This window comes from Prinia subflava, chromosome 1, assembly GCF_021018805.1.
Source record: "Prinia subflava isolate CZ2003 ecotype Zambia chromosome 1, Cam_Psub_1.2, whole genome shotgun sequence".
Classification (NCBI taxonomy): Eukaryota; Metazoa; Chordata; class Aves; order Passeriformes; family Cisticolidae; genus Prinia; species Prinia subflava.
The window spans coordinates 106,017,418-106,033,019 of NC_086247.1; positions in this window are offsets into that span (position 1 = coordinate 106,017,418).

Below are 15,602 nucleotides of genomic sequence, written 5' to 3' on the forward strand. Positions count from 1 at the left end.
AATACATTTTTGCCTTGCCTTGGGAGTAAGTCTTACTTTCTGCTTCAAACTATAAAGATGATGGCTAAAATTAGATGATTCATGTTGATTCACTACAGGTTTAAAAACAAAAAGTCTCTCTGACCAAGTTCTTTAGTGGGCAGGAGAGCCTTTTTTGTTAGAAACAAAAAAAAAGTCCAAAAGGCAAAAAGCACAACACACATACGCATTCACACATGCTTAAAAGTTACTGTTTTTCACCCTGGAAAATGTGGTTTCTGTAATTGAGGGTTGTAAAAAAGAAAAAAACCTTTTAAAGCATCCCACTGGATTAGTCATTCCAGGGTGGGTCAGTCTTATCATATCACGTGATGTCCAGTAATGGTGATGCAATGAAACAGATGCTGTCCGAATTTCATGCCACCAGTCAGCAGCAAAACTATGCAAATCAAACCACTGTCCTTTTCTAGAAATTCCAAAACATCCCATCTCTTCCAGGCCCTGTGCTTAGTAGCCTCTGCCTTCCCAGACAAACTAAATACATGATCATTTCTTCTTCAGGAGCACATGACAAGAATGAGTTCCAGACTACTGGGAATACAGCTCAGTGGAAATTCTTATTGTGTACTGAGGGGTACTGTACCTTCTTGGAAAAAGAGGTGGGAAAAATAATATTTCCATAAACTGAGTACAGTCTGGTACTCTCTATACTTTTATACTCTCTCTCTCTCTCTCTATATATATATGTATATATACACACTTACATTGTCTGGCAAGAAGTATTATACATAAAATCTCATCCTGAGACAGGATCAACCCTCTTAAATCTTTCAAGACACTCTATCATCCGTGAAAGCTTTTACCCAACATGAAAGGATGATAAAAAAATGGTACAAATTCTGTTTCTGTTTTGTATATTTCTCATCAAACTGATGTGTGGATACAGAGAAAGGAAAGGTAATATGCTGTTCCGTCAAAATTAATGGCTAATTTATTGAAACAAATTTCTATTAAGTAGAGGATGTGGCTTTGAATGACTAGCTATAACCAACTTCTAGCCAAAATATGAGGGAAAGCCTAATAAGATTTTATTGCCACAAAGTGAGATACACACAGGGAACAAACAAGGGTGCAATCAGAATGGCTAGCAGCGAGCACAGCAGTGACTGTAAATCAGATTGTCTGAATAAATGGCAAGGTATCGTTTTTACATGGAATCTTTTGATTTTATTTGAATAAATGATGATATTTCTACTAGAATATGTAGTCTGAAAATTATTTATGGCTGAACCTTTCTTCATTCTGCAGGTGAAAACAACAAATGCACAGCAACACTGTCACTCCCCCTTGAAACATTTCATTTAGATACATGTGCTGCCAAGTTTTGGATGAGTTTTCTACCTTACAAGTAAAGTTCTCTAAAAATCTCTGAGGCTGCTTTGGGTATATAAGTAAACCCTAGTGGGAATTTCCCAGGTGGGAAAATGCGCTCCATTTCCAATTACACCTCTAAAATTCGTAGATGTGACTTTTATAGATAAAGAAGAGGTACCAGAGATTAATTTGATTCTGTCATAAATTCCTGAAGAATGAAAAGCTGAGTTTTCAAAATAGGAACCCAGCTGTAGTGAAGAGAGAACGTGCTGGCAGCGGCCACGTGGCAAGTGCAGTTGAGAAAAGAACCCATTACCATTGGCTTGCCGCAGACCAGAACTGGGCAGTGTTCCCAAAGAAGACACAACCAGGGTCAATAGGTGCTTCCTAAATTAAGCTCCAGAAAGGTATGTTGCCACTGGCACCAGAAGTTTGTGGTATGTATACATTGAGATGTTGACTGAGCTAAACACACAGCTCAGAACCAAACTGTCCCAGGACTCACCCTTCATGCTTGAGGAGCTCCATGTCCTCTCTGCACTGGTGGCTCTGTGAGGCTGAGGCATCAGAAGGTTGCTGTGAGACAGAGGTGTCCACTCCAGCATCCAATGAAGCCAGCAAGTTGCTTGTGATTAAAAACGGAGACATTTTGAGAGGTCTCTAAGTGCTGGCCCAGGAACGGGGCTCAGGACTTACCCTGGAAAAGGCCTGGGGTAAACTTCAGCAGTGGCTGATGAAATTGAGACTGAGGAAATAAAGTATTTGGCCTCAGTAAGAGGAATAGGGATATTTCTGGCAGGTGTTTGATGGAGTAATTCTTGAAGAAGCCTGATTTGCCACAGAATGGCAACAAAGTGAATTTAAGGACTAAGGGCTGGTGAAGTAAGCTGCAATAAAACCATTGCTTTTCACAGAATAACACCTTTATAGTGTTGATGTTTTCCCAGATCGAATATTCAAAAAGCTTCAACAAGGCTTGCAAAAGACCCACCGTGCCACCAGTTGTACCCTGACTTTGGTTTTCGTGCTCAATCCTTCCTCTGTCAGTACAACAGTGATGCGTGAAGGCTGAGTCTGAGCTTGTTACAACCTTGAGGTTTAGGGAGTCATGTATAGACTGGATGCCCAGGAAAGGACTGCCAGTATTCGGTCTTCTTGGCCAACAACCCCAAAAATATCCTCCAACGATGTGGTCTCAGATCCTGCATACAAGACTCCCCATGTCCTATTTGATGAATGATGCTCTAGCACACCAACTTGGAGCAACTGAGCAGAAAGCAGCAGTTTTCTGAGTTGGAACAGAGGGATACAAACGACATGTGAAAGTGGAAGAGCAGGAACTGAGACCTGTCAAATGAAAATGGAAAGCAAATTGAAATATAAAGAAAATTTCCCTCAAAACATGAACTTCATAATTAATATTTCAACACAATTTCAGTGCCTATACAAAAAATTGAGGTACCGTTGCAGTCAGAAGTGGATATGCAATCTGTGCATTCACAGGAATGTGAAAGGCTTAATAGCACTGTAATATTATAGTCTATGGCCTTTATTTGAGACAGCCAGGACATGCAATGGTATGATGTTTAATTTGGGAAGCGTACACATTTTCTGGTTATTTTGTACTTTTTTACTTATATTTTGTTCCGGAGACACAGTGTGTTCTAGTCACATCAAACATTTATGGCTTGTGAATTTACTCAAGTGAATACTCATGAAACCAGTACAGAACAGGGGATCACCCATTCTGCTTGGAACAGGGATTACCCTGAGAGTTCTGGAACAAAACAAAGAAGTGTGGCAAATGTACTGTGCTGCAGCACCATGCTTTGTGTTTTTACTAGCACGCTGGGTATTTAGGCAAGGGCCAATTTACACACACTCTTAGATTTTGCTTTCGACTGCAAGACAGAATACAATGAAGGAATAATTCTGGATAAATTTATTTTAAATTCCATCATGCCAAAATGGTTAAAGAATTTATCAACTTCTGAACTGCCCATGTAACAAGTGAGGTCAGCAATGGCAGCACCGGTTTTAGTAATTCTCCTGCCTGCAACATTGTGGGTGCAAAGACCTTTCTGGAGAAGTTGTGGAATCTAGAAACATTCTGCTGAGAACTTGGACAGAAAACAATAGTATTGCATGGAAATAAAATGCTTTTCTAGGCTTAAAAATAGCCAGCATTCAACAGGTGATACTGCACAGGTCTGTCACTTGGATAACGTAGTCATAGAATATATTACTCAGCACTTGTATTCTGATGTTTCCATTTGTTAATAATTCAAATTGCTTGCCAAACATAAGGAAACTTAAATTCCAAAGATGATCCAATGCTGTGTCAAAGAGGAATCAATCATTTCCCAACAGATAATATCCAGGAAATATGCTTGCCAGGATCTCAGTGTGAGGCAATGAACTCTCTGTAACTGAAAGCAGAGGCCAACTTATTTTACACAGCTCTTCAGCATGATTTGGTTTTCCAATACTCAGTATCTACTTTGAAGTAACCATGACTGTTTCATCTTGTTTTCTGTGTTTGTGGTGTTGGAATATTTACCTTTCTTGATTTCCAGCTCTCAGTTGCAGAGCTTGTTAGTGGCTAACACTTGGGAATCTATTTGCACGAAGGATGGTAGCCATGAGCTGGTCATGGATTAGATGAGCCATCTGTGTCTTCTGTGTGCACAGACTCCCAGAGTCGCTCAGGCAGGGAGGGATCTCAGGAGGTCTCTGCTCAAAGAAGGTTCAGAGCTGAATTCAGACCACATTGCACAAGCCTGTGTCCTTTTGGGCATTGAAAGCTTCCAGGACTATGCCCTCTTCTTGGTATCCTCCTCCTGCACCCCAGGAGGCCACACTCAGGTCCAATCCCACATCACTCTGCCGGGTTATTTTGGCCTGAGGAGCCTGGCTGAGCACTGCTGTACAGCTGAACGCTCAGGCAGCTTTAGAACACATTCACAGACTTCCTCTACTTTTGGGTCATGCCTTCCCCATGTCTCATATCATTGTTACTGCTCAACGCCCTGGGGAAAGGCATCTCAAGGAAGGCTAGCGAGACATTTGGCATCTCCCTGTTGACCTGGAGGATTATATTTAAGATTGGAATGTCTCTGGAGAGTGCTAATGCACCACGATCATGATAGTAGCATAGCACATGTGAACCCTGTGTGTGAGAAGAAAAGATTTCAAGGAGCCAGAAACAAAGACAAGTTCTATTAGCCATCTGCTAAAAGTGACTCGTCCTTGTTTTCCACTCTAAGAGCTGTGGACTTGGACAGACAACAGAGGAAACCTTCCCTTCCCAGAAATTTTAACCAAGCTGAATGAATTTCTGTGAGAGAGCTGAAGTGGCTGACAGTGATGGGAAAGATAATCAATGCTAGGGTGAATGCTTTGCTTCACTGACTCAGACATTGCCCAGTTAATGTTACATTCAGTACTTGCAAGATTCCAGCACAATCCTTGTGGCTTTCCCCACTGGTTTTCTTCACTGAATATCCATTCCTGGTAGGGCTGAAGTGGAAACAGGGGAAGAGAGGCATGCACCATCTGATGCAACTAATATGGACCCCTACAACAGAGCTTGTGCTCCTTGATAAAGTACAGCAAAAGATTATAAACTAGGCATGAATAAATTCAAGCTGGAAAGTAGGACCAGTCTGACTGTTAGAGTAAGGGGATCTTGCAACACCTTATTCATAGGAGCAGTGGGAGGCATGATTATTTTTAAGATGGAGCAACCCTGTACTTGTAAAGGGAAGTGTAGTAATGCAAGGACCCAATCTTTGTGGTCCAAGAAATCCTAGTGCTCTCTTGATTGGTAGGAAAGGTGAATTTAAGAAAGCTGCTTATTCATACAGAGGAAAACAAATTGATTTCCCTTTATTTTGTAGATGATTATAACAGATTCATGTGATGTGAGTGAGTGAGGAAACACTCGTAGCTTCAAATGTGGAATACTCTCCCAAAACAAGGAATGCAGCTGCTCCATTTTTTTTTAATTTGATTTGTGGTTTGTGAAGCCCTGGGAATATTTTCTTTGTCTAATTAAGCATCATTTATAACCAAATGTTTGATGAGAAGTGTCATATTTCTGGGCTTTTTGTTTTTTACAAAAAATCCCAGCAACAAAACCTTTCAAAGGCAGATGTGTTACACTTATGTACTGTTGGGCAAACAAGTCTTGGATTTGGGGGTCTGGGATTTTGTGACCTGCTTGTGCCACGACAGCTACCAGTGTCTAAGACAGGTCACAAGGTTTCAGTTTGGCTCACACACAAATGTTAAAAATGTGACCACCAGAGCGCTCTACCCTTGTCTCTCACATTGCCAGCCCTGGCCCAATTTAAGAAGGGCTGCAACAACCTCCCCATATTGCACACATGGTGTGAGTGTTCAACCAAACCTCTTTCATGTCTGGTGGACCTTCCCCTGAGGGTGGTCTGCAGCTGCTGGGCAGAAATTTGGTGATATGCTACTTACTGTCAGGGTGCATTTTTGGAAATTCAATTTGTTTCCAGTATGAAATACCAGTCAGGATGGTCCTTCTACAGCAGGTCTAACTGGTTGCTGTTCACCACAGCTATTAATTACCTTTCTCTTCTCTCAGTTGCCTGTCAAACCAATTTAAATTCCCATAGTCGTAGATTTTGTGGGCAAAGCAAAAGCAGTAGGTGTTATATCTTAAACAAAACACTCATAAGTAAGCTAGAGAAGCATGGTCAAGACAAATGGAAGATTCTGGGGCAGGGTAAAACTTCTAGAAAAACACGTAGCTGTGGAGTCAAAGGGTTGCAGTTAGCAGAGTTTCACAGGGATTTAATCTGAGTCTGATACGATGCAGTATTTCCAGGTCTGACACGAGGACAGAATAAGGTATTGTACTAAATGTGCAAATGACACCAAGCTGGGGAGCAGTGCAAGGTTGGACCTCAAAGAAATCTTGCCATATTGGAGACACATCTTGGAAACCAAATGAAACAAAACATTTTTCAACGGGGACTAGTGTGAGGTGTGCAGACACTGAGTGGAAAGTAGGCAGCACACCAGTAGGAAAGGGCCTACAGGCTGAACATGAGTCAAGAGAATTGCAGAGCTACAAGAAAAGCAAAAACTGGGCTCCATAGAGAATGGCCAATAAGACACATGGATGGAAAAGCCCGAGCATTGTGCTACAGCACAACCACAGCTGAAATTGTGTCTAGCTGGGGGGCTTGCACATCAAGAAGGACATTACTTGGAAAGAGTACAGAGAAATGACAAAGAGCATGAGCCTGGAAAATAGAGTCTTGGAAAAAACACTGTATTTATTTGTGTTTTTCCTGAAGAAGGAATGGCTAATCAGGGACATCACAGGTTTCCAAACTAAGAACTACTGATAAGGTGAGGAGAACAATAACTTTTCATACTCATAGGGTAAGAAAAATGTGTATGGGTTGAACATTAGCTAGGACCCTCCTAGGAGCATGGGAAGCAAAGAATGAGGTAAATGACCGGAGGAAAAATATTTTGGAGACCTCTAGGAGCAGTCTGGTTAAATGCTGATCAGAAGTGATGCAGCTAGAGCTGACCCAGTCATGGGACAGCAGAGATGGGTTAGACAGCCCGCTGAGGTGGAAATCACTGACCTGGTAAAACAACTGCTGGAAATATGGGTGATGGCTCAAAGCTATTTTAAAAATGAGCTCATGCCACTTCAAAGAAACTGCAGCTTCACAGCTCTTTTTCATGGCTGCCTGGAAATTCTGGGCAGTTATACTCTGGGGAGATCAGGCTGTATGATGCCACTTGAGAGCAATTAACAGAAAGCATGGTTTAATGTTTGGCAATAAAAAGTTTTATTGTCTGGTTTAGTCACTCTTCACCATTGCAACATCACCAGAACAGAATTAATTTCACAAATCTTAGCTTGCAGTATTTCACCTTAAGATAAACAGTGAAAATGAGATATGAGTTTAGTTTGGATTGGTTTATATTGCAGAGTACATGCAAATTGAGGTACATATGCAAAAAAGGGCAGTGAACTGCACAGAAATATGCTTCTTAAATAACTTCAGGGGCTGCCATCAAGCATTACCACTACCTTGGGTATATTCAGTATGCCTGAGTTCTTTTCAGGTACCATTCAGGTTTCTCATAAAAATTGCAAGACTGGAGGCTACAGAGAAAAAAGGTTCAGGATCAAGATCCTGTCGTCCACTGACCTGGGTAATCAAAGCTAGAGCTGCTCACAGCAACTCTTTGTGAGCTACTGTTTCCAAAGGTTTTGTTAGACAGGGCTGTCTAATGTTGTGAAAGGACCAAGAGAGGGCATTTTCATAAACCCCAGAAACGCATCTTTTGGACCATGTTTATGTGAAAAATTATACATGACGTAGTGAAACAGTGTCCCAAGAGCAAATGTGCACAATGATGTAATACAGTGCAAATTATTTCTATCAAATAGCTTTTGATAACGACTTGGGACAAAAAACAGTGACAAAAAACTGGGGAGCTGATGTGAAAAATAGCACATAACTTTTGGTTAATAATACTCTGATGCTACATATACCCACTATTCTTTTATTCTATTTTGATGGTTTTACATGGGATGTTTTTCTGAGGACTGGAATTGTGCCTCTGTTGAAAATTTATTATGAATATTTCCTCATCAAGGTTTTACAATGAGTATCTTTGAAGTTTGACCTCCATAATGACTATAAAAAGTCCTGAAAAGACAGAATCCAGTCTGAGTGTTATCAAAAGTTGCACAAAGATACAGCAACATGGAAGGATTGAGGTTAATCACAGAATTACATAGCCTCGTGGTCTTCCTGATCCATTATACCAGAGCAGGCTGCTACAATACAGATGAAAGAGATTTCCTCAGTGGTATTAACTTTAATGTCAGCAAAGTCAGCAAATCACATCCTGCAGGGGAAGGTATTGCTGAAGTGGTCAAGATACTAAAGATCTAACAGATTTACAGAGCTGCATACGCAGGTTTTTAAATAAGATTTCTGGACTGAAAAGATGTGCAAGTCCCTGGAATGCTTTCATTGCAACCAGATGGTACACAAGATGGGAAATATCAAGTGTGAAACCATTAAGAGAAGGAGGTCAAATATCAGCCATTGAGGTGGTTAACATCTGGATGTTTCGTAAGCCTATGTGGGAAGAAATTCAGAAGTCTGTTTGAGGCAGTATTTAATTTTCAGTTTAAAGAAGTTGATAATGATGGAAAAAATCCATCCACTTCTTGCCCTAGCAAAATCAAGCGAGGTTTTTCTTGTCTAAACAATAGTTTCTTTAATGAATAGCACCTTCTATATTTGAGTGTTGAAATTTTCCATCTTTTTGATGATTAACAGAATGAGGCTGATAAGTCTGTCTTTCAGCTCCATAATGCACTCTGTCTCCTAGACCTTAATGTGGTGGCCTCCTTTTCCCCCAGTTCTTTCAGAACAGTGAAACCAGAAAATTATGCTCACTGTAGTGTCAGCTCCGAGCTTGGTGTATTTAAAACTGTTAATGGAAAGTAACCTTATTTCACAGGGTTCTGTAAGAAGAAGTTTGAGGTGATGTGAGTAATTTTGCTTGGGCATTTATGCCAGTTTACATTGCTGCTAGCAGTAATAATCCCTTGACTGTTCTCACTCAATGCTTGGAACCTGAGAACATTTTCATGTATTACATGACAATTTTGGTTGACTTTATTCTCCAAACATCAAGGCGTGATGAAAATTGCTTCATCTGCCTGAAATTTGATGGTCATTAGTCTGTATTTCACAGGGTTCTGTAAGAAGAAGTTTGAGGTGATGTGAGTAATTTTGCTTGGGCATTTATGCCAGTTTACATTGCTGCTAGCAGTAATAATCCCTTGACTGTTCTCACTCAATGCTTGGAACCTGAGAACATTTTCATGTATTACATGACAATTTTGGTTGACTTTATTCTCCAAACATCAAGGCGTGATGAAAATTGCTTCATCTGCCTGAAATTTGATGGTCATTAGTCTGAGTTTCAGAATAACAAAAACTGGAAAAGTGATGATCAGAAGTGCATAGTCTTCCAGGCACATCTGGTGCACTTCTATTTCATGTAACTTTTTGAACTTGCTGCAATGCAGTTCCTTTGGGGAGCTCCTTATTTATGAAAGGCTTATGTTCCGTTTCTTTTCTTTTATTTTGGAATAATAATAAAAAAATATTCACAAAGAGTAATGTCTGGTTTACAAATGGGATGCTAAACCAGCAATCATTCACGTAACCTGCCACTGTAGATTTGGGAAGCCAAAAAAGAGTCTGAGTCAGCCAGGTCTCTGAAGTCCCAAATTGCATTTATTTTCCTAAAGTCACGCTGAGCTCAAAAGGAATTCAGCTGCCTAAATAATTTTTCTTAATTTTCTTGATAAAATCTCCAGACTTTTAAAAAATTGTGTTCTAGATAATGGAAGAACTACAAACCCATCTTTTTATATTAGCACATAAAACCATCTGCAGATAACATGCTAGTAATTATTTGGAGAGCGGTAACACTATCAGACAATAAATCCTTTGTCATAATTTCAGCTAAAACAATACCCTTCTCCTAACCAATGCAAATGGGACTTTAAAAATAAATAAATAGACCTCTGAGGGAGAGTTTTAATGCCTTGCTTGGGTATGCTACATTTCTCCACAGGAATCTGAAGGTGAAGCCCTTCCCTGTAATGGACGGAAACAGAGACGCAACAAACAGAACGTTAGAACCAGACAAGCTTCTCTAAGCAACTGGGAAGAAAAGGGTGCAGGGAGGAAATATTTTGTTGTCTTAAAGTCGGTTTGGAGTAGGTTTTGAAAATGTTTTACGCTTTAATAATATGGCTGGGGGAGTGGGGAGTTTTTGCCTAGAATAAAACTGGAAGAATGATTCACCACATGTCTGCAACTGTTCTATGATCCCAGTTAAGTTTGACACCACTAACACCTATGAGTCAGCGGAGGTTCTTTGGGATGTGCTCTGCCTGCCCTGTTTTGAGACTGTTGCAGTAGGATCTTTACCCAAGGCTGGAAACTGGCTCCCAGCATTGCCTGTGTCAGTTTTTCCTACCCATTATCAAATACCACCAGCCTCCACCAAGAGAAGGGATCTATTACTACATCCCATGGTCTCTGCATTACAGCTGTACCAGTCTATACTTTACTGTCTGTGTCCAGGACCTCAATACTGTTTATCATCTCTCTATAGCCAAGACAACAGATGTTCCCATAGGGACTTTGGGGCCCAATGTTGAAGATGAACACCTGGAGTGGTCAACATAGCCTAAAAAAGGACAGCTGTCATGACCAGCAGTCATAACATGGGAAGGATTTTTGTGTCATGCTTGGAGGCTCCTTTATTCTCCTTCAATATTCATGTGCTCTGTGCTGAAGTTTAAAAAACAATTCTGCTTCTAAAATGATATGATGTAATTTGGGGATTTGACAAAGTAGAAAATGAGGGATGTATGGTGCCATGTTACAGTCACGTCTTATACATCTCTGTCTTGTTTGGTTCCAATATTGCTCAATCTCAGAGCTGCTTCAGCTCTTTATCTGGAACTGGCCTACAACTCCTTAGACAACTGTTACCATATTTAAATTTTTGGCTGATGGAGAGGCATCTATCTTCTGGAGCCATTTTACAAAAAATTCATGAGCAAATGGTTATGGGAATACTTGGAAGCACATTTGATTGTTGTGCTGGCTACATTCATACAGAATTAGAAAATTTTACAGTAGTTCTCATGAATTCTTTCAGTTGAATACCTACACCTAGTTGTTTGTTGATTTTGGGTTTTTTGGGAGTGAGAGCTGTTAATGAACCTCCTACTAAACAGTCCTATCTATACTGCAGAGAATGTACTGCTGGCTACTCTGCAAAACAAAATAATCAAAATCATTTCTGAGAGCCATTTTTCTTCAGATTTAAGTACCAGCCACCACCTACAAATTTTATATATATGGCATATGGTCTTCTTCTTGGGAGAGAGATGTTAGAGAACAATATTACCAAATAGTTCAATATACATAGAAGCAAGATTTACCAACAGGCACAGCAAATCAGCAACAGGTCTGGAACAGAAGACATGGTTTTTATGTGAAAGCAAGTATGGATTCATCCTCCAGACTTCACTTCAAAGTACTCATTTTAATGTGAACTGATGGACGGTGTTAATGAATAGCCCAGAATAATATGAAATTATAAATAAAGAAATAATAAATAAGAAAGTTTTCAAATAAATCCTCATGTCTGTAGTGCTTGCTCTGTAGGTAGTGATTGTAAGCAGTTGACACTTAATGTAAGACCAGCTTTGGGAATACAGAGTAAGGTATTTAGGAGACATTGGGCAGATGCTTAAAGAACTAGGCACAGCTCTTCAGAGGAAATATTATCTGCTAAAGTTTTCACTTTGCAAAATCTTGTGAGTAGTTTTCCATGCCAGTCGGTCTGAGTAAGCAATATCTGGCTGTGAAACCACCTGGAAAAGCAATTAAGGGTTAGTTAACACCCATGTAAATCACATAAAATCACTGCTGTTGGTGATCACAAGTTTCTAGTGCAGTAAACGGTTTTGCTTCTTATTTTGTTTACTTTGGACTCATTTACTGTGATGCACTTCATCTACACCTGATGCTTTTCCTGAGTGGAAGATAGCACAGGATTCAGGTCACAGATGGGTATGGAAGCCAACATCTTTGCATGGTACTTCATGTCCATCTGCTGGGAACCAAAACACTCATCTGCTGAAAGTTCTGTCAGGTTTTGTCATATTGGGTTCTGTTTGTAAACTCTGTAACAGGATTGTAACTATGTATCTTGGTCTCTGGTTCTTCCTGTGGCATTCGTTTTACATGCATGTTCAGAACTACATTTCTGTTCACTGATAAAGGATACAGTTTTCTTGTGGAGACAGGAAAAAATCCACTGGCATTTGGCTTTCTGGCTTTCCTGAAGGTACAGAGTAACTGCTGCATCTGACTTCAGGCTATACAGAAATGCTTTAGCTGCTGTTTCTTTGATTTATTATTGACTGAACAGAAACAGTGTCTCTAGAACAGATTATTTATTTTTAAAAAAATCAGCACAACCCCCCTATGTTTTTGAAATGCTTATGTAAAGGATTTTTTTTTAATTGTCTTCAAAATTTAAAATCTTGAAGGCTGACATTGAGCACATCCTGCCCTGCCTGAGTTTACACTGCCCTTGAACTTCCATAATGTCTTAAAAAGTGAGGGAAAAGTACATCAGTTCCCACAGTCATACTCTCTTTCATTCAACAACTCAAACAAAAAAAATTATAAGAATGACAAATTCATTGTTATTTAAAAAATAGGTATAAGAACTAATTCCCTTTTGTCTGCTCACCACTTGTAAGCATGGTCTTACAAGAAAAATTGAGGTAAAATTAAAAAAAAAAAGTTCCTGTACTGCAGTCTGGGATTCTTGTACTTCTTCAAGCCCAGCCTCTCATCTCTCTATTCTTCTAGAACTTTGAGAGAAAATAATTGGAGCATACCAAGCTAGTACTATGGGAAAACTTCTAAGGTAACTCCACCAGTGTTGTAATTGCTGTTCTCTGAGATTGTACTATGTGATAAGTAATTTGCAGGAAGTTTTGGATGTCTCAGTGTTAAAATATTGGTTTTGTTAATGCAGAAGGCCACATAGGATCGCTAAATTTGCAGAACAAAAAGATTCAATGAACTGGTTTGTTTTCAAAGAATATGTAAAAATAAAGTTTAAATATTATCAAGAGGTTATTTGAGAGGAATTCAACAATATTCCTGCCAAAAAAAATACATTTAGAAGCTGATGGCAAGGTCAATATTTAAAATTCTTACCCTTTATCTTTCTTAGCAGAGTCTTTTCAGTACAAACAAAGATACCCTGTAATTAGCCATCCCCTCGGACGGTCCTGGTGGATTTTCTCTCTCATAATTCTGAAGAATGATTGTAAGTCTTCATGAAAGAAGATAATATTTTAACATGACAAAAATTATATAAGAATGATGGAGGTGAAACACTTATTCCATTAGAGGGTCCGATATTTTAAAAATAAATGGCCTTTTAAATGACGCACAAGAATTTCCTTTCAGACTGGTCTTGTGAAATGCTTTGTCTCTGTCGTGGTTTGGGTTGGAGGCCTTTTGGTAAATAATAAGGTTTTTTTGTTCTTGTCCAATTATTCCTTTGGATGCAGTATAATCTAGGGTTCCTTCTGGGGCAACAATAATGTTGCAGTCAGTGCTCTGTCTTCAGTGCAGAAGGAAATAGATTTTAGGAAAAGACATTCAGCTACACCTAACTTTTGCTGTCAGCTGACCTGCAAATATTTTTCCATCCAAGGAGGCCATTAAAAGGACTTTGAATTCAGGATTTTATCAGTCCATAAATCTCCTCATAATCCTGTTGACAGGTGCAGTCCTTGAAGGCCTCCCCAGCAGCCTGTGGGTATGCATGTCATTGCCAGCCCTTTGTGGCCAGGTTACAGTCCATCAGAGGAGAGGAAAAAGCAACCCTTCACAGGGTCATTAGAAAGTGCACATTTTCAGGGATGCTCAGCACTTCCTTTCTATTTTAAAAAGGTGTATTAGTGGCAGTGCTGACACTGGAGACACTTCTTGCAAGGACCTGTATCATTCTTCCCATCTGGTACAGGCTCTCTGAATCTAGAACGACAAATACCCAAAGACTTCATTGCAATTCTTTTATTGCTATCTGCAGCCATAGCACAAAGCTGCACAAGGGTTCAAAAAGTAAATGTTAGAAATGTGCATTATAAAATGTCTGTTTTGTACACAAAAATTCACAGGCATGAGACTAAAAGTGCTCTCGGTTTCTTGCCTGGCTGAGGATGACTGATCTATCCCGGCCAGAAAAGTTAGGGCTAGAGTTTATTGCCTTGTATTATACAGTATGGCAACTTGCACTTGGAAACTTCTTAGGTTGTTGGAGGAAGTGAAAATTAAATTTGAAGAGAATTCTTGATTTCTCTAATTATACACCCAGGTGCTTTAGTTAGCTTTACTTTTGCTAGAGCAAAATATTTCAATAATAAATTATGGGTTATGAATTCAAAACATGAATTTATATCAGCCACTGAGGTTATGCTTGGAGAGGCCATTTAGGTTTAAAAGTCAAATTTGCCTGACTTGGTCCAAGTCTGTTTTCTATACTCCCAGGATTTGTACCAGTGGGTTTTTTTCTTTTTAAAGTTATCCATCAATTTTGAATACTTTAATTAAAAAACTAATTCAACTTTTACAGCTCTGGTTTAGCCAATGCTTTCAGGTGATTGAGGAAAATCTGTAGAGACACTGAGAAGTGGAGCAGGTCATGCCTGTATATCAACCTTGGTGTTATGTTTCTGTGTCTCTCACTATAGAAGTAGAAGGCTTTCCCCAGTCTAAACCATAAACTTTTCTGCCTCGCTGCATCCAAAATTGGAGGACTTGCTGCAGAAAGTTGAAATTTCAGTTCTAGAGGATGTTGCTCAGTCTAAATGACAGTGAAAACAAATCAAGTAAATTGAAATGATTTTCCTCTGTCTTCTGAAGGTGATCAACTCTGATGACCACATTTGGGTTTTATGATATTTTGAAAATGTCATTTGAATTTAGAAGACCTGACTTTTAACCAATGTTTCTAAAAATGTAGCTGGTGCTATTAAAGTTGTTTCCAGGATAGAATTATTCATAAAGCTCCTTCAATAAGAGACCATAAATTACTCCTCATTTTACTAAGTCTGTCTACTGGTTTACCACGCTATGTCTGGGGACTTCATCTATTGCAGATGCCTCTTCATTATTTTATGTGACAAAATAAGGTTCCCTTCTGTAATAGATCAACACTTCATGCCCGAGTTCGCTTGAAAATTAGACAGTTTTGTTTCAAAGGGAAAATGACAAATACTGTAAAATACTGATGAAAATACAAAAAAGTCTTCAATCCGTTGGGTGTTTTTGGTAATTAATTTGCCATATTCTTCATTCTTTCTACTACCTCTTTAAACACACCTGAGGGACACTTAGAAGGGGACTAAGGTGTAGGAGTCAATAGCTCAGACTTTGTAAACATCTGCAGGTGAGACAGCAAGGGTGGCAGACACCAACATTTCAACACCCAAATACCCTTAGAATCAGGAAGAGGAAAGTGCTTCCCAGGATTTTGAACCTTAGAAGCTTTTGGTGCATACCAGAACCAGCAGTCTCCTTGAGTGTCTGAGACAGAGAGCTACCTGT